This window comes from Cimex lectularius, unplaced genomic scaffold (assembly GCF_000648675.2).
Source record: "Cimex lectularius strain Harlan isolate CLEC.00 unplaced genomic scaffold, Clec_2.1 scaffold31, whole genome shotgun sequence".
NCBI classification, from domain to species: domain Eukaryota; kingdom Metazoa; phylum Arthropoda; class Insecta; order Hemiptera; family Cimicidae; genus Cimex; species Cimex lectularius.
This window is the reverse complement of record NW_019392645.1, coordinates 1582862-1602591: the sequence shown is the minus strand read 5'-3', so window position 1 is coordinate 1602591 and position 19730 is coordinate 1582862. Positions and strand designations below refer to the sequence as shown.

General features: G+C 36.4%; 1 protein-coding gene across 3 annotated transcripts in view; it reads left to right on the top strand.

Annotated features, from left to right (window-relative positions):
• The first annotated feature begins 14431 nt into the window (after positions 1 to 14431).
• The window catches only part of LOC106670480 (KN motif and ankyrin repeat domain-containing protein 3), a 63345-nt gene continuing 58046 nt past the window's right edge, over positions 14432 to 19730 (top strand). For all 3 annotated transcript variants that reach the window (XM_014400887.2, XM_014400888.2, XM_014400886.2), the window contains exon 1: positions 14432 to 14537. The gene's annotated coding sequence lies outside the window, so the exon portion shown is untranslated. The remainder of the gene's footprint in view (positions 14538 to 19730) is intronic.

The window sequence follows — 19730 nt, the reverse complement described above, 5'->3', positions numbered from 1 at the left end:
TCCCAATAAATCAAATGAACAATTTACTACTTCATATAATTTATTTTTATTTTTCTTTTTTTCAAGTACAAGGTAGGCATTCTAGTGGCATACCATGACGGTTTTTATTGAATTTATCGCCGTGTGTCTTATGGGTCTGTACTAGATCCTACCCTTCTTCTACAATATACGGTGTCTGAAAGGAAATTTCCCACAAAACCGATCAACAACAAATCAAACGAAGAATTTATTACTTTATTTCCCTTTTTTTTCTTATTTTTTTAAGTACCGTTCTAAATTCTACTGGCATCCCACTTTTTTTATTAGATTTATTATGGAGTATCTCATGGGTCTGTACTAGATCCTATCCTTTTTCTACAATATACGGTGCAGAAATTAATGTTCCCAACAAATCAAATGAATAATTTACTACTTCATATGACTTTTTTTTTAGTACAAGTTAAGAGTGGTACAAGTTAGTGGAGTATACCATGGGTCTGTATTGGATCCTATCCTTTTTCTATAATATAAGGCGTCATAAATGAAGAATTTATTATTTTATTTGACTTTTTTAAAGTAGAAGTTGCAAATTCTAGTGGCATCCCACGCACATTTTTTATTGCATTTATCGTGGCCTTATCTCATGGGTCTATACTGGGTATCCTTTTTGTACTATATACCGTGTCTAAAACGAATTTTTCTAAGAAAACCGGCTAGGAACAAATCATCGGAAGAATTTCTACTTTATTTCTCTGTTTTTAAAGTAGAAGTTCCAAATTCTAGTTGCATACCGTGCACTATTTTTTATTGCATTTATCGGGGAGTGTCTCATTTTTAATTTAAATTAATTAAATTTAATTAAAATGGACTTAACTACCTTCCTTGGCGGAATAAAGACAGATAGAGAGATGCGTTCGATGTGTAATAGAAATTTGTTTTTTATCTAGCACGCTCTCAAAACACTCTCTCCTGTCTTCTCCCTTAAATCGGTTCGTTCCACTTTCATCTGTCCGGATTGTTGGTGGAAAAGTGCAACTTTTGCGAATACTCGTAACGGTATATTTGATCAAAAGTTATAGACGAATCGCTGATTGTGTACTTAAAGCTTTTGATGATTTTATAGCTTCATTAAAATTGTAATTTATTGTCGAAGGAGCACTGGAGGGGAATGTTTCGATTTTGTTTTATTTCATAATTTTCGTTTCGTTCGTTTCTCGCGGGTTAAAGTTGAAATATTTGAAAAATTGGTCGTTTCCGATCATTTAGGACCGCCTATCCTAGCTGGATTGGACCATGTGATGCATTTCATTATCTTTATTGTGTCAGTGTCTAATTATTTAACGAAGCACACAGGCTGATAAATTGGCCAAGGAGAAAGAGGACTCCTATCGGACCTTTTGTGACATACCAAATTGCCAAAGGCATGGGACAACAGGTTAAGAATAAGTCCTCAGTTTATTAGGATTTTATTCCAAGCCATCCATGTGCAGGTTTATAATAGGACCATCGCAGAGACTAACAGGACTACTAAACCTAGGGCATGTTTGGACTAGAATGAGAAGACTGCTGATTGGATCCTGTACACTATGGAGGCATATAGGCTTGGAAAGCAGCAGAAACAAGCATGTGCAAATATTGACATGGAAGAAGAAGAAACAGTGTATCATGTCCTTTGTTGGTGGCAAAGGTCGATGCAGGCTGAGATTCCTACTACTGACTGACTAACAGGGCTGACTACTACTGGGAGAGGAAAAGCTAATGCCTGAATAATCTGATAAAACACTTGAGCTTAACAAAGAGTTCTAGATAATAATAGAGAATGCACATGGCATACCAAATTGCCAAATGCATGGGACAACGGGTTAAGAATAAGTCCTCAATAAACCAATATTGGCCATGGTGTGAAAGATCATAAAGAGAGATCCTTTTAACCTGTACAAGGTAGTGGTCAGACTGATGCTCCTGCATGTCCCTCTTGCGTTGCTTGGCTGCAGGTTGTTCAGAACAAGTTTCTGTTGTTTGCGACTGAAACACCCTGATATACAAGCATATTGGAACTGCACAATGCAAAAAGGAGATATGAAAGAAGAATAGTGAGAAGACCATCATCTTCACCCTAAACAACCTTGTTTGACAATAGAGATGAAAGTGAAATATACAAATTTTGTTTACAATTTCCCCGCTTGGCCCTAGCTTTAAATAGCCCATGTATTTTGTTGCATTGAAAGTATTTATTAGCAGGGCATTAAATATTCTGCCATCAGCTCCCAAATTAGTAGTCATTTTTAAGGGAAAAATATTGAGTACTCTGTCTCCCTACTGTTGTAAATGGTATGTAAAGAGGAAAGAACATATTTAAAACATTGACAGCGGAGCATTAAACACCAAAATGTCTCCTGGGCCTGAATTATTGTCACTTTTGAAATACAAAAGGCATATCGCATGCATGACTAGTTGACTCAAGAAGTGAGTAATGGCAGTCATGTGTTAAGAAAGAGTGAAAGTTTAAGTGTGAAATTTAGGTTAAAAATATGGGCTTACATAACCTAGCTATTGATAGCATGGAATCTAAGTTTGGTGAATGGGATGGTTAAAGCTCATTTTTAAACCGAGACTGACAACAATATCATAGCAGTTTGATAGAAGTAATATTTGTAATTTATGTTGGATCGAGGTCACGATAGCTCAAGTGATAGAGCAGTGGCGTATCTAGCCGAAGATCGTGGGTTTGAATCCCGCTCATGCCATTGACTTTTTTATCTCAACTAAAACCTTAATTCATTGTAATATACTTTTCTATGTTATATATCACTTATATTTCCCTATTTGCTGATAGTTTATTCTTTATTATTTTATGGTTTAAAACTTAATGTAAATTTTGTAATAACCACAAGGAAGTACTTTTTGTGTTAGTTTATACTTTTGCTACTAAGCCATTGTCAGTTGTTTTACTGATTACTTATTTATATAAGCAGTTCAAAATTCCAGCTTTTATAATTTACAATAAATAATTCTCTGCCTTGGGTGTTTGCAGGCTGGAGTGCCCTTAGAAGAACTATTGACAGTTTTAAAAAAAGCTTATATATATTCTTGTGTTTATGCTAAGCCACAAAAGAGGTTAGAGGGTGTTATATCTCTGTATACTTTTTCAAACCATACAGTTCGGCTTTTTATCTTTCTTGAGCTATTATTCCTCAAGTTAATTTCTTTTGTTTTAACCTCAAAACTCCATTGTTTAACCTCGCTCAAAGAGCACCACACAGTGTCTCAAGTAAAGTCTTTCCTTGTTTTCTTTTAGTTTCGACAAGCCAATTTTATTTTTGAACGGCTTGTAATAAGTTTGCTCATACTGGAAGACTCTAATTAATAGCTTTAATTGTTATAGGTCATTTAAAATAATACTCGTATTTGATTGATTCGTTATTTATATGATTCGTTTATGTATATTGAAAACAAACTGTTTATAAACTACATGTCTGCCTTGTCTCCATAATTTGTCAACTTTCATTTATTTAATATGGATTCACAATGTGGCTGATCTTTGGCTCCATTGCACTTCAAGATGTGAGAAAGAAAAAAAATGTACAGAAAGCCAGCGATGACTATTTGGTAGATTATAAAATACTACTTTAATTTCTCATAATTTTTGAACTCATATGATATACATTTATTCTATTTACAGGGCTTTCAATGCTTTGACCAAATTCCTGGGACATGGAAAATATTAATTTTCACCTTACCTCTATCCTTCCTGTATTTTTAAAACTCTATATACTGAAATTCCTTGAGGAAAAAAACTCTAAATCCTAAGCTTTAGAATGAAGAAAAATGCTTCCTTGGTAGTGAATAATTGAAATAAAATATGGAGAAGGAATATTTCTCTGGGGTTACCTATTTTGGGTGATGAGGAAGTTATGAAGTTTTCTGTGGCATTGGAAATTATGAATTTACTTCTTGCTGAGTGGATTCAGGTGGTGTTGGAGAGATGACACGGTTTCTTCCCGTGCAGGTTGGAGTTCCTCGGGGGTTGATATTGTATCTGGTCCTTTTTGAGGTTCTTTTATTTATTTGCCCTTTAAATTCCCTAAAGAAATCTTGTAATGTTTAGAAATGACACAGTGTAGATTAACAAAAACTAATGTCATAAGTCCTAAAGTGATTTAGGCGGATTGTGAGGTTACAAACCAGCATTTATCAAACAGACTGGCATTGTTCAAATATGACAAAATGATATATTTGCCACTAGGATATGTAAGGTGTTACAAAATCTAGTTCATATAAAATTTCTAGAGGATTGGACTCAGCTGAAATGGGAAGAGCACTACAGGGCTCTTACAGAAAAATGGCATGCCTGACTTTCAGATTTCGTGGACATTCATAGCACTCACCTGCAGTCTTTGAAAGTATGCAGAAGTGAACTGTGACTGTGCTGGCCAGGCTGGAGTATCCAGAAAATTGTAGACCTTGTGTTGTGGACTTGGGTATTGATGTTTCCTTCTCTTCTTCTTATATTCTTCTATCTCTATCTATTTCTCTATCTCTCTATCTATACTACATATATTTCTCTCTCTCTCTCTCTCTCTCTCTCTCTCTCTCTCTCTCTCTCTCTCTCTATTCTTTTTCTTCTTCTTCTCTCCATCTATTTATCTATCTATCTATTACTATATCTAATTAGATTCATACCCAGAAATAACTACTACTACAAATCTAATTAATTGCAGAGATTAAAAATCTTTGGCTGTTTTATATTTTTTTAAAATTTTTTAAACTGACTACATCTGGTTTCACATAATGGAAAACTGTCAGCCATTTTTGATGCCAAGATATTTCATATTTTATCATTTCTGTACTGCCTTAGATGAATTGACAAGATCTTTAGTGCATAAGAGAAGTGCAGGTTTAGACCAGAAGTGAACATGACATTTTTTTCTGTTCTCAAATGCAAAAAATATTTTGGTATAGTATTAGACAGACAGTTCAACTGTTTGATCAAGAATGCATTTTCTCAAGCTCCTTGTAGGACTCTCGTCCACCTGACACAAATAACAAACAACCGCATCATCAAAAGTTTTATATTTAGAAATTACAATTATTTGATAATAATTGATTAGATTATGCTAGATGGAACATATGCTAAGTCGGCTGGATCTTAATTTATTTTTTAAATGTGACTTGAGGTTCAAGGAACCATTTAATTTTACCCCGAGGTATGTTTAACTAACTACTGTTGTTTCTTTTTTTTTTAACTACAATTTTGGCTTTATTTAAATTTATACTGAGATTCCAGAAGTCTACTGCTAGGCTTTCTCACATTACACATTGAAGCTAATAAATATATTCAATCTCAAACAGACAAAAAAAAATACTAAATAAGATATCTATTAAATACTCCATGAAAAGGAAAATTGTCATATTGGGTGGCCTACTCGCTTTCTATGTGGAGCCAAGGAAATGCACCCTTCCATCAAGCAACCTTTTTTGGCACACTTCAATACAGTGGATCACATAGGGCAACCTTTTTTTGCCCCTGTATACATTATCTAGCTAAACTAATTGTTAGGAATGGTTAGGGTCACGCTAATAAATATATTCACTCTCAAACTGACAAAAAAACTAAACGAGATATCTATCTAATAACTCCATGATTCAAGGAAAAATGTCATATCGGGTGGACTACTCGCTTTCTATGTGGAGCCAAAGAACAACCTTTAATAAAGTGTGAAAACATTTAGTAACCTTTTTCGTAACTCTTTACCCATAATCTAGCTACCTAATTGAGGATCTATTTGGTCCTCAATATTCCGCCATCAGCCCTCTCACACATCACATTCACGCTAACAAATACATCCTGAAATAGAAGTATCCATCAAATACTCATCTCAATCACAATTCTCATATAGAGGTTAGTCCTACCCGCTCTCTATATGAAGCAAAGCTTCATAAGAAAAAGCTCCACTTTTAACAAGAGACACGTGAACAAACTTTGTTTACATGCACTAAAAAGATCTTTCGCTCAAAAACAAGTCCGTGTGTCAACTACTACTACAAGGCCTACTCTTAATTAGGTTAGGTGATACCCTTGTACAATTCTTCCTCTGGCCGGGATCAACGATGCCATTTCCTTTTAATCCCGTTTTTTTATTGCGTTTTAGTCATATTTTTAATTGGTTCTAAACGGGAAAGTCATTAATTATGTATGTAAAGGGGTAAGGAAAGATCCGTGTACCATTTTCTTAATCAACCCTATAAAAATAAATTAAAATGTGAAAGATAAATGAGCGGAATTTATTTTTATGTTACATCGTTCATCAAGTCATGCCCAAACGAGTTTACTCATACTAAAAATAAGCTCCCTCGACCCCCATCGCGCTCTAAGCTTGTAACTTCTTGTCACCCGGAGTAAATTTCCGTACAGTAACCAAAGTTGCGTTTGAAACGGAATAAAAACGTATTTATGAGCACGAATGGGGTCAAAACATGTGTAACACTTAAGCGAAACAAAACTAAACAGTAATAAGGCAAAGTCAGAGTGAAATGGTTTGCTGTGGAGAGGAAGGCTGGAATTAGTTAAACAGTCGATAAAAACGGAGTCACCTCCAACTGTTATCTGGAAAATTAATTTTCTATAACTTTCATGTCGTATTTCGAACAGGTAAAATTTCTGGATAAAATGTCTATTTTGTGTTTGACAATGGATGTGGATTTCACTTATATATATTCTGTCATTTGAAAAACACTTTTAACTGTTCCACACTGAAGATGGCGTGAGCCGAAACGCGTTTTAGTAACACCTAAACCTGCGAAAGAATAGACGTAGAATGATCAAGCTGGCCAGTTTAATGAAAATACACGTTGAAAAAAAGCCCACAAAATAAGAATAGTACCGTGCAAGATGTCAGCTGTAAAGTGCACAGGCACTCCAGCAACTTTGTGCCCAATGGAAGACTAAGTCGAAATGGTGTCTTAACAACAACAGTATCAGCACATCCACACCAGTGTTCACCAATCCAACAACAGATACCAGCCATGAACATTCCGCCCACCAAATCAGCACACGTCTGTAAACAAAACCCATTGCGCAGAGCCACGGATTCACCATCTACTTCCCACTTCTTCTTCAGCCATCGGTACGCTTTGTAGATCATACTTCATCGACGGACCAATCGATTGGGACATGAGGCTTGGACCACAAACTCAACATAAAGATTTCACTAAATATAGTCCAACTCCGGAGGCGTATAGACACGGAACTGCAAAAACAAATCTGGGCAGATGTTTCTATGGAAGAAAAAGAAGAAACAACAGAATATGTCTCCTGTAGATGATATGACTGCTGACTCCGGAGGCATATAGACTCGGAACAGCAGAAACAAGCGTGTGCAAATGTTGCTAGGAAGAAGAAACAGCAGAACATGTCCTCTGTTGTAAATGCCTATGAAAGCTGAGTTTCCCACTACTACTGACTGACTAACAGGCAAATCCCGACAAAGGCTGTCCAATATTGGTTAGATGGCCCACAATCACATTGAGCAAGCCGCACCATTATCTACGTACTTTATCTGCTTGTTCCAGCAATTGCTGCTGTTTTGTTTATATTATTATAATTATGTGTGCATATTTGGTATAGGAATTATGAACCATAAGACTACCTATTGTTTCATCATATGTAATTTCAAAATCCGATCGTTTGTTTAGAACATCAAAACAGTTCCTCTTCCAAACTAGAACACTAGAACAATTATTAATTAATGATCTGATCTGTTTGTTTTATTTTAATGGGCTTAGAAGCCTCCTATTTAGAATAAAGTTTAAATTGTAATTTTTCCAATGAGGATGACGGTAAATCGAGTACGCCCGATTCCAGATGAGAGTGGGGAAAAGGCTAATGGAGAAGGTCAGTTTTGATCAAGCCCACTATCAACGTTTCATCATCTCGCACACAAGCTCAGATAAGTAGAAAAAAGTTAATCCGTTCCAGTTTCGGACCAGAGTCGAGCACAAGACGGTGACTTTTTTTTTGGTTTCACTGTCAAAAATTATTCGGGGACTTAGCTCACAATTCCTTGCGGGGGGGGGGGAATAGCTCAACTTTTCACGTATCTGGCGCTTATGTTATTTAAAAAATATATATATTTATTTTCTCACTGAAATATGTGCAAAACAAGTAGCTAGAGCTATCTTATTATCCATTTAATAATTAGTCAAAGCTTTCAATGGATTCCATGGATTACTTAATTTTTAATAAAATCTGATTAACAAGGATAAGCAACCTAGGACTTAGGATCATCGATTTTGATTAAACCTTTTTTTTTGTTAGTGATACCAGGTCAAAATTAATAGAAACGTGTCCGAGCTTTCTTGCCAATGGGAGTCCTAGGAGCCTAGATGTTTTTGTGAATTTTAAGGTTTTTTCAGGGTAACTGACGATAAGTGTCGAAAATTTCAGGAGGTGTTTCTCCTTACCAAATGCAAGAAAAAACTTCCTACAAACCCCTGTCCAAATCTCAACGGTAAAGAATAATTTCAGGGTTTTTTTATTTATTTTTCGACTTAGTCCCACTAAATTGCTTATAAACTTCATAATTACAGATTGTAGAAAAATCTGGTTTGTGACTCCTGAAAGAACGTTAAATTTGCTGTAAGAAAACCTACGTACATTGCAGAATTAATTAAAAACATTCTGCACGAAAAATTTAAAAAAAAATGTTGAAATTTGGAATTTTGTGAAAATGTTGGATTGGTAACTGTTAATAGCTACAAACTCTTGGATATTTGTAAATTCCCTCAAAGGTTCCCCATTCAATTAGCTTCCAGCGGTATACGGCGGATGTGTTTCTGAAAGGCCCAAAAATTTTGCATTTTGTTTAAAAAAAAAACTGGTGTCGATGAAGCTCAATTTTTCCAGGAAATCCGTTTGACTATTGAATTTCGAGTTAGTTCTTTATTGTTCAATTCAATCAGTTTGCTCTATGTTATCAGCGATAACGTCCTCAGGAAGGTGATTTAAATTATATCTTTGTTTACTAATGCTCATCTTGCTGATATTCGTTCACGGTTACTGCAACGGTAATTCTACTGCTGCAAGGAGAGAATACCAAGCTACTTTTCCACATGGAGACGTTCCAGCAGATCTCACCTTCCAATGACTTTATCAGAGCAGTGAATTGATGTAGATGAAGAAAAAATCTACTCACTGCTGGTGGTCATTTCGTTCCGAACATTGCACCCTCATAAAATGGTAATAGTACAATCCTTTCCGAAGGATACAATTACAATCTCTCCATTGTGCAACACCAAGGTCTATACATAACGCACACTATGTGTACACTGGTTTCAGGATCACGATTAACAGAATGCAAAATTTCCTCATCTACATAAATTCACTGATTGTCTTCCCTCTTTCTTCGAGTGAAAAAACCAGTTTCCCTCAGCCTCTGATGAAGTCGTTGGAAGGTGAGATCTGCTGGAACGTCTCCATGTGGAAAACAAGCTTGGTATTCTCGTGCTGCAGCAGTAGCATTACCGTTGCAGTAACCGTAAACGGAATGTATATCAACAAGAGGTTCATTAGGAAACAAAGACATAATTTAAATCACCAACCTGAGGACGTTGTCAGCTGATAACATAAAGCGAACTGATTGAATTGAACAATAAAGAACTGACACGAATTTCAATAGTCAGACGGATTTCCTGGAAAAATTGAGTGTGTCCCCCTTCATCGACACCAGTTTTTTTTTTTAAACAAAATGCAAAATTTTAGTAGAGTATACCGCTGGAAGATAATTGAATGGAGAACTTTTGAGGGATTTTGCAAAGCTCCAGGAGTTTTTAGTTATTAACAGTTACCAATCCAACATTTTCAAAAAATTCCAAATTTCAACATTTTTGTTGTTTTTTTTTCTATATTTTTCGTGCAGAATATTTTAGTCAATCCTGCAATGTAAATAGGTTTTCTTACAGCAAATTTAACGTTCTTTCAGGTGGCACAAACCAGATTTTTCTACAGTCAGTTATTCTGCAGTTTATAAGCAATTTAGTGGGACTAAGTCGAAAAATTTAAAAAAAAAAAAAAAAACTGAAATTACTTCTTTACCGTTGAGATTTGAGCAGGGATTTATAGGAAGTTTTTTTGTTGCCTTTCGTAAGGAGAAACACCTCCTGAAATTTTCGACACTTATCGCCAGTCACCCTGTATATCAGTCGATTTTTTTTGTCTAGGATAAAAAAGTAATAAGATTGGATATATAAAAATCACTAAAACGAAAAAATGCTATCAGTAAAGAAGTGCGAAACAATTTTGTTGAACAAAAAAATTCTGATTCATTTTAAGCACCCTTTAATGCCGTTATAATCGAATTTTTATAGTAAAAAAATTTAAAATTTTTAGGCTGGATTCGCCGGCTTTTTTTCTCACGCTGCTGTCAATTGTTCATTGAAAAACGCACATCTCTTCTGAATTTTATCCAAATTCGAGGTTATTACAATCACTGGAAAGAGTAATTTCTCTTCTTTCAGCCTATGTCAACAATGTTTATATTTTATGCTATTATAAGTGAAAAAAATAAAGATGACAAAAAACCTAAATTTATATCTGCGGTTCTGATTTATAAAAGGGCGGAGGGTTTTTTTTTGGTATTAAGGGTGGTTTGTAAGGGTCTATCCAGGAAATAGTAAAGTTTCCTTTAGATCAGTGGAATCGGTTTAAAGTTATCAAGTTTTTTTTTAAATTTTCGATCAAAATCTGCGAAAGCCAAATGGAAGGGAAAAATTTTGAGGGAAAAGTATTTTTCGATTTTCCCAAAAATTTTACTCAATATCAAATTTTTTTTCGGGGTGGGGATATAAAAAATAAAATAAAATAAAATATATTTCAGTCTACTTTCTTGAATAAATCTACGGGAGAGCAGTTTCATATTTATATGTAATGCAATAATTATTTTGTGACTGCAGAAAGTAAGTTAAATTTTTTTTACCCGGATATCAAGTTTATATTCATTTTTTGCACCCAAAAAACACACTTTATACAAATATTTGGCAAAATCAAAAATAATTTTTCTCTGTCAAAATTTTCAACTTCCTTTGCTATCAATTTTTTTCCTAGAAAATAATAAAAATAGTGATAACTTGAAAACAACTTCACTGATTTTCATGAAACTTTATAGTAACATAGAACCCTAATGCCATCAATTTGGCCTCTGTAAGTTACTAATCAGAACAAGAGAAATAAAATAAAACGTATGAGATTTTCAAACGGTTGTAATGATGTTGAATTTGAATAAAATCGAGAGGAGTTAGGAATTTTGGACTGGAAAAATGAACCTCGGACGAATCCGGCCATAACATCTGAGCTACGCTGAAAAGGTTGGCTCTGGGAAAAATTATAAACTTCTTACTTTTCATTGCGCCTTCTCCACACTCTTTCACGCCCATCTGGAGATCGTACAGATAACATACAGATTCTGGTCAATTCTGGTCATCATACAGCGCGAAAAGCCATCTGTCAATACTGATGTCATCTTCTTCGAGCAGGGCGTTCAGAAATTTGTATCCCTCGAACTTCCTGGAGCTGATGAATCGCTTGAACAGTAAGGTGCCGGTTTCGCAAAATTCTCGAATTCAAAAAACGATCATCATGTGGTTCTGTTGCCCTAGGGCGTCCAGAATCTGCCAGAATATTTTCAATGGCACAATCATTGATAGCTTGTATTTCAGCTTAAAATGCCCTTCCTTAATTAATTGCTCAATGTCGGGCTTGCACGGTAGCCAATAACAAACCCCCGCTTTCAAGTGTCCTCTTATCAGCACAAAAGGTGATTAAGGTCGTGTTATTGGACCTTCATATCAAATTATTTGAACTAAGAAGCATAGTTTCTTCTGGCTTTTGGCTTTATGAGATGTAGATGTATTGGTAGGAGTGTAATATACTGCGCCATTTAAGACTATTGTATCCCGCGTTCTCTGCCTAAGCACACCGGTGTAGCACCGCAGTTTGTTAGTAGGTGTGTTGGTGTCTCCTTTGCCTCTTTGGCGGATCTGTATGTGCCGTCTTGGATTATACCAATCTTCTTTAAATGTTCATTTAGTTTGCAGTGTCCTGTTAAGAATCTTGTTAGAATTCGCAGTTTTTTGACACATTCTGTAACTTCCTTCGACTCTTTTCTCCTTCTTCCTTTGACACATTCTGTAAGTTCTTTCCTTCCGAAATTGTTAGGAGATTCTTGGATCGTTTGTGTCTAATGAGTGAATTCTATTGTTCCTTCATTTTCTTTTTGTCCTTCTGTCTGAGTTAGTCATTGATAGTGTGAGTTCCTAGGCCACAGAAGGGCTCGGATCCTATTAGCTGTATAGCAGACTCATAGGACCCTGCGTACCTAATAAGTTTAATTTGGTTTTGCAGTTCAACACCATCTTTGACCTAATGATATTTGAGCTAAGTCTTTGATGGTTGCTTGGCTATCTGACATGATAGCTATATTCTTGTTTTTGTACCTTTTAGTCAAGTTGAATTGAGTACATCTCTCGATTGCATGGACTTCAGTTTGGAAGATACTGGTGTATTTTCCCATGGGTTCTGAGTATTTGGTTCCAGGACCGAGTACTTCTACTCGTGTACCTTCTTGTGTTCTAGATCCATCTGTGTACCAAAAGATGGTGCCATTCTTAAAGGAGGTGTCTTCCTCTCTTCCCATTCTTTTTTGGAGCTTAGCTCTTTAATGATACTAATATCAAATTCATAGTCATATCAAAATTTGAACTAAGAAGCACAGTTTCTTCTGGCTTTTGGCGTTCTGAGATATACGAGTCTACGTTTGATGCGGTTATCGCTATTATAGGTTACGGACCGTTGTCTTGCAGGTTATCCTTTGACCATTATGTCTGTTTTTGCATTGGACAGAATGGACCCAAGGACAGGTTTTGGAGATTTTGGATGTATCTACTGATATTTTGCATGTGACCTTATCTGCTAATGCTTCTAGGGCTTCTTGGCTGTCTCATCTTATTTTACCTCTTTTCAAAAATGAGTATTGCCTGAGCGTGTTCTTGGACGTAGTTCAGGCTTTCGACAGGATCTGGCATCCGGGCAAACTTTTTAAACTGAAGCGCTTCCTACCCTCTCATTATTTATTGAAATCCTACCTTACTGATCGCTGTTTCAGAGTGAGGTGCGCCAATGAATTCTCGGAAGTCAAACAGATACAGGCCGGTGTACAGCAAAGTAGTATCCTTGTTCCTATCATTTATCATTTATGCTGACCTACCATACATCCTGACACTATTATCACCACCTAAGCGGACGACACCTCGATCCTATCCTCTAACTCGAATCCTGTCCAAGCTACCTCTAACATCCAGGAACACCTTGAGCTTACCGAAGATTGGTGTAAAAATGGAGGACAAGACTGAACGAAGAAAAATGCACACTGTCTACTATTACGCTGAAAAAGCACTCTTGCTCTCCATTGTATATCAACAACACAGAGATACCATTTTCCACTAAAGTCAAATACCTGGAACTATATATCCACAGCAGACTGACGTGGAATCCCCACACAAGACGTAAAAAGCAATAACTTATACAAGACTTGGACTACTACGAAGACCTATAAGTCCGAAATCGACTTTGACAATTAAGACAAAGCTAACACTATACAAGACTTTACTAAGACCAATATGGACATACGGAGTGGAACTGTGGGGCACTGCCAAGCCTTCCAATATCCAGCGCATCCAGTCCTTGCAATCGAAAGTTCTAAGACAAAACGTCAAAGCACCTTATTATGTCACTAAACTCACTATCCACAAACATTGCTTCTGTCAACGAACTAATCCGGTCCAGATACAAACCTTCCACACCAACTTTTCTAACCATCCTAACAATACTGCTCTAGCCCTCTCCACTCACTCCCATCCTGGCAACCCACCACGTCGCCTCGGGACCTCCTTGACCTCTAATCGTACACACTAAGTGCCAGCAATGGCTGGCTCCTAAAAGCATGTGTTCTACCGGTGCAGTGCAGGCATTAGTACTAGTGTTGTGCTGGGTGATATATTAATCATGTGTACATATTTGTATAGTATACTATCATGTATGGGTAACAAATATATTTTTAAAAAACCTCTTTTCAGATTGGTTATGAAAGAATCACATTATGCCAGAAATGTTTAGTTGACCAGTATGTAATGCTTTTCCTAGTTTTAAGCTTCCACGTTGAAATCTGTCACTTACGGAAGACGACTATAGTAGTTATTGTCTTTTCCTCCTGTCTCGCGGGAATTGTACGATTTAAATACAAAATTTAAAGTCCCCAGGAGCAATAATATTTAGTTGCACCGGGCACGTGATGCTAGGAGTGACAGGTAGGTGTGGTGGCAGCGTCAGGTAGAATGAGACTGGATCCGCGGTGGAGGGGACTCCGGCGGCCAGATTGAACCAACGCGAGAACCCTTCCAGCACCAGTCATCTTCCATCCTTCGTCGAAGCAGGTCGTTACGCCGCTTCACAGCCGAGTCTTCTTTTGTACGCATTCGACCATTGTCCATGGCGTACTAGAACAAAGGTCAGTTTCCGTTTCAACGAAATCAATTCTCCTCTCCTTCACACTTTTCAGATGATTCTGCGCGTTTTTTCCCCCCTTAAGACTGCACGGTTGACGGAAGTGTTTCATTTCTATATAATTTTGGTTTTGATCTTTTATCGACAGTTGGTTCAGTTGATGTAAGGTGTTGTGTCACGGCGAACGCGTCCAGAGTTGCGTGGTGCCCGGAAAAATGACACACCTGGTCAAAGAATTTAGTTGTGTAGGTGTGACCGCACTTATTTATCAATTGCTTCTTCCACCGGCCGCGCAGGTGACTATTTAAAAAAAATTATCCTTTCAAAAAAATTCACAATTGAAAAAATAATAAAATAATTTGAACGTGATAAAAAGTAAAACCTACAAACGTAACATTTGGCCGTCTTTAGTATGGCAAAATAACTTGAACTGGCAATTTGGAAACTTCATCACACCCTCGGTGTTAAATTACAAGTTGTAAAAGCAGATAATAAATTTTTTAGCAGTTTAGTTTTTCAGCTTTGACAAAACAAGAAAGCTGAAAATTAATATGTACCAGAATAAAGAAAGAGAAAGATAAATAAATACATATTGATAGAGAGATAGATGATAGAACCAGCGAGATTGATTGACTGATTAAACGTTTTATTTAACCACGCAAAGTTTGGTCTCATGGACCTTTCTTCCACTTAACGTGAGTCGTACATTTTACATTATACATACAATTTATGCAGACTCTTTTCGTCTTTACAATGTATTTTACAAATAGGATACAAGAAAAAACAAAGTTTTACACATTTCCCACTAAATATTTCACAATCTAATAAGTTTTAATTTACGGGATAATATGTATTTATCATGTAAGAAATCAATGAATAACAATCAAAAGAAAAGATAAACAATAAAAGAATGTTTTACGACTTTACATTAATTAACCAATTCTTTTTTTAAATTTACGTTATTGTTATAGTTATTTACAGAATGCAAAAGCACATAATATAAATGAATTTATGATTCCGTGATTTTATGATGGTTTTAATTATTTTCCGTCAGATGTTTTAGATATTTTCTTTTTAAAGTACGAAAACTGCTCTCAGAGGAAATACTGTTTGGAACATTATTAAACAGCTTTATGCTGGTAAATTAAGAAAGTGTTGGAGTATGTTTTATGAATTGGAATTTCGAATATATTGTTTTGCCTTAAGTGTAATGTTTTAATTTTTCTCTTATATTAAACAAATAGATAGTTCGGTTGCTTAAAGCGTATAATTTTAAACGAGAGAGAGAGAGAGAGAGAGAGAGAGAGAGAGAGAGTAAGTGAGAGGGATAGAGAAATAGATAGAGATAGCGTGATAAAGAGAGAGAAATAAATATGTAGGCAGAGAGAGAGAGAGAGAGAGAGAGGGAGAAAGAGCGAGGGAGTAAGTGAGAGGGATAGAGAAATAGATAGAGATAGCGTGATAAAGAGAGAGAAATAAATATGTAGGCAGATAGAGAGATGTATAGATATATAGATACAATAGATAGTGATAGAGAGGAGAGTGGAGAGAGAAAGAGAGTGATGGGGTATGAGAGAGAAATAAATAGATATTGATATAGAGGGAGAAAGAAAGAGAGAGAGAGTGAGTGAGTGAATGGGTGAGTAAGATAAAAAGAAATCGATAGATACTGATAGAGAGATAAATGGTAGAATCAGTGAGAGAGTGAAATAGATAGATATAGTATAGGTAGATAGTTAGATAGAAAGAAAGAAATAGATTCTCTATCTCTCTTACAATTAACGAGAAGATCATAGATAGATAGAGAAAGAGGGAGAAATAGAAAGAGATAAGAGTGATAAAGAGAGAGAAATATAGATACTATATAGATAGATAGAGATAAAAAGAAGCTAGGGAAAGATAAAGAGATATAAAGATAGATAGAGAGAGAGGAGGGGAGAGAAAGAAGAGTGAGGGAGAAAGAGAGAGTCAGAGAGTCAGAGAGGTCTCATGGACTTTTCTTACATTTAAGGAGCATTCGTATATACAATACAATAAAAGTTTACGTAATTCCAAATAAAAAACAAAGAGAGAGAGAGAGAGAGAGAGAGAGAGAGAGAGAGAGAGAGAGAGAGAGNAAAGACCGAGGTGTTATTACCAAGAGGATAGGAGATGCTGATCCCTAATTTAGGTATGTGTATTCCAGCACCACTTCCCTTATCCTTAATGAGTGAGCCATCGGTGAAGCAATCTAGACTACGATGGTCATCATCAGACCTATAGTTATAGTCACAGGGAGTGACTACCTGAAAGTATAGATAGGAGATATAGATATACAGATAGAGATAGGATTGGAAAAGGAAAGAGAAATCTCATAGTCCTTTCTTACATTTGACGAGCATTCGTATTTACAATAAAAGTTAACGTAATTCAAAAAAAAATTTCATACAAAACAAGAGAAGAACAAGAGAGATAGTATATGAACGATTTATTTATTATTCTTGCAAGATTTGGTCTTAAGAACCTCTCTTACATCTCAATGAGAGCGATTTAAAGGAGTGAGTGATTGAGTGAGAGTGAGAAAGAGTGACTGGGTTAGAGGGGTCATATGAAAGACCAAGACTAGTTTAGATTAAATATTGACAGTATAAATGTATTCTAACAGGTTTAACATTTTGTCATAAGCAAGAGTATACAGATGTTTGGAGTTGAAGCTATTTCAAGGTTTTTTTGTGCATATGAATATGTATTTTTTCAACACCGTCTGTAATCAAATTTTTCCAATAATCCGAATACATCCCGGCAGCAATTAGTTCGGATTACTTAGAGAGCACAGCAGGTATACTTTTCTATTAGAAAGGTAAAATAGACCACCTGTTTGAATTATCTCTCGCCTTCAAATTTTCTGTCAAAAGCCATCTGATAAATATTTCGTCACAGGTTTCCTATCTCTTTTATGGCGTCGGAGGTTTACGTAACACTTGTCCGTTTTGCTTTGCTATTTTTACTAGCGAATTGACGCGGATAGGAGATAATGGGAGCTGTAACAATTTTTGTCGTATTTCTTTCATGGGAGCTGTCAATGGTTCGGCCTACGCGATTTCTCGCGGCCAGTTTTAAACGCATTCAAGTTTTTTCCACTCGTCACACCTGGTCTCCGTGTGATCGTTTCGGAATTCATGACAAATGTAAACTTTCGATTTCCTTTACGAATCGAAATGCAACCGCGAATTTTTCGACCCGTCTGACCCAAAAAGCTGACCTCGAAAACGAATCCCACGAAAATTGAAAAGCTTTTTTTCCAGTCGGATTTAAAACGGCCGAGAATTGTTGAAAACTCGAGATTAGAATGCACGATTCTCAGTTCCTAGGCGAAAATGCGTCTCTTTCGTCTCCTGAAGGCCACTTTTGCCTCCTCAGTCGAGTTTCACCGGTCACGGTTCAGGAACGGGATGGCAAGCGGGGAAGAGCAGTTTGACACGGATAAAACACAATCTTCAAAAAAAAATTTGAGCCAATTGATTGAGAGAAATTTATCGGCGGTCGGAACGCGCTACGAAATATCTGTTTGCAATTGAAAAATTTCGACTGGGCTTCGATAACTGTTAATTCAAACTTAACGTTATTATGCATATACATATCCCAAATAAATTAACATTTCTGTTATTCAAATATTTTTTGGAACGTTTAACTAATTTATATATTGATCTAATCTGGTGGCACAACGATTCTATCTAGCGTAAAATGTATAACTCACGTTAAGTACAAGAAAGATCCAAAGGTCCAAGAACTTTGCGTGATTAAATAAAACATACATCGATTAATCATTCAATCTCTCTCTCTCTCTCTCTCTCTCTATTTCTCTGATTCGCTCACTCTCTCAATCACTCTCTCATATTCACTCACTCACTCTCTTTCGCTCACACACTCTCAATCTCTCTCTTATTCATTCACTTACTCCCTCGCCCTTATTCACTCACTCTCTCCCTCTCATTGACTCAATCTCTGACTCATTTACCCTCTCGCTCACTCACTCTCACTTTCACACTCACTTACTCTCTCTCTCTTATTCACTCACTCACGCTCTCTGCTCTCTCACCCTCTCGCTCACTCACTTTCACATTCACTCGTTCTCATTCTCTCTCCTTATCTCTGTCATAATTTTTCTCTCTCTGACATACTCTCTCTCACTTACTCACTCTCACATTCACACTCACTCACGCTCTCTGACTCTCTCACCCTCTCGCTCACTCACTTTCACATTCACTCGTTCTCATTCTCTCTCCTTATCTCTGTCATAATTTTTCTCTCTCTGACATACTCACTCTCACATTCACACTCACTCACGCTCTCTGACTCACTCATCCTCTCTCTCACTCACTCACTCTCACTCTCTCTCCTTATCTCTGACATAATTTTTCTCTCTCTGACATACTCTCTCTCACTTTCACACTCACTCACTCACTCTCTCTCATTCACTCATAGTCGCTCTCACTCTCTCTTTTTCACTCTCTCACTCACTCTCTATAAATTGTAAGGACCAAAGGAGCGTAAATATAATATATGTATATCATAAAATGTATAAATCACGTTAAGTGTAAGTAAGGTACAAGAGACCTAACTTTGCGTGGTGTTTCATTTGTTTCCTTTAAATTTCTCACTTATCGCCTTTTTTCCCAGTTATAGGAACCGAAGTTCAGAAGGGAGGGACAAACCAATTTAGTTAAACAGAAGTGTTGACTAATTTAGTCCTAATAATATTGAAACGCCCTACAAGTTCCAATGTTTAAAAATAACCATTTAATTATTTAAAAACCCTAAATCGATCGTCGGATATCTTCTTCGAGGTCTGCAGGTGGTGAACCCGCAGTCATCCATCATACGCCATCTTCAGCAGTGCCGATTAACTACCCATACTTTCATCGTATTTCCTTCATTACGTGACCCGTGTTTAATGGGGCGAGTGAATTTGTTTAACATTTAGCATCTGGGTCATGTTAAGCCGAACTTCGCCTTAATAGGATTCCCAATCGGGTGCCGGTTGTTCTTTGAAGATAAGACTGAAAAATCCGCTGTACTGATCGGTATTAATGGTTTAAACTAAAATAAAATTATCAACGTGCGTTGTTTTTGATCAGTGTGTCGTGTGAGACCTATTTATTGGGTTGTCCGGAAAATAATGCAGGATTTTAAGTTTTCATTAAAAAAAATCTATATA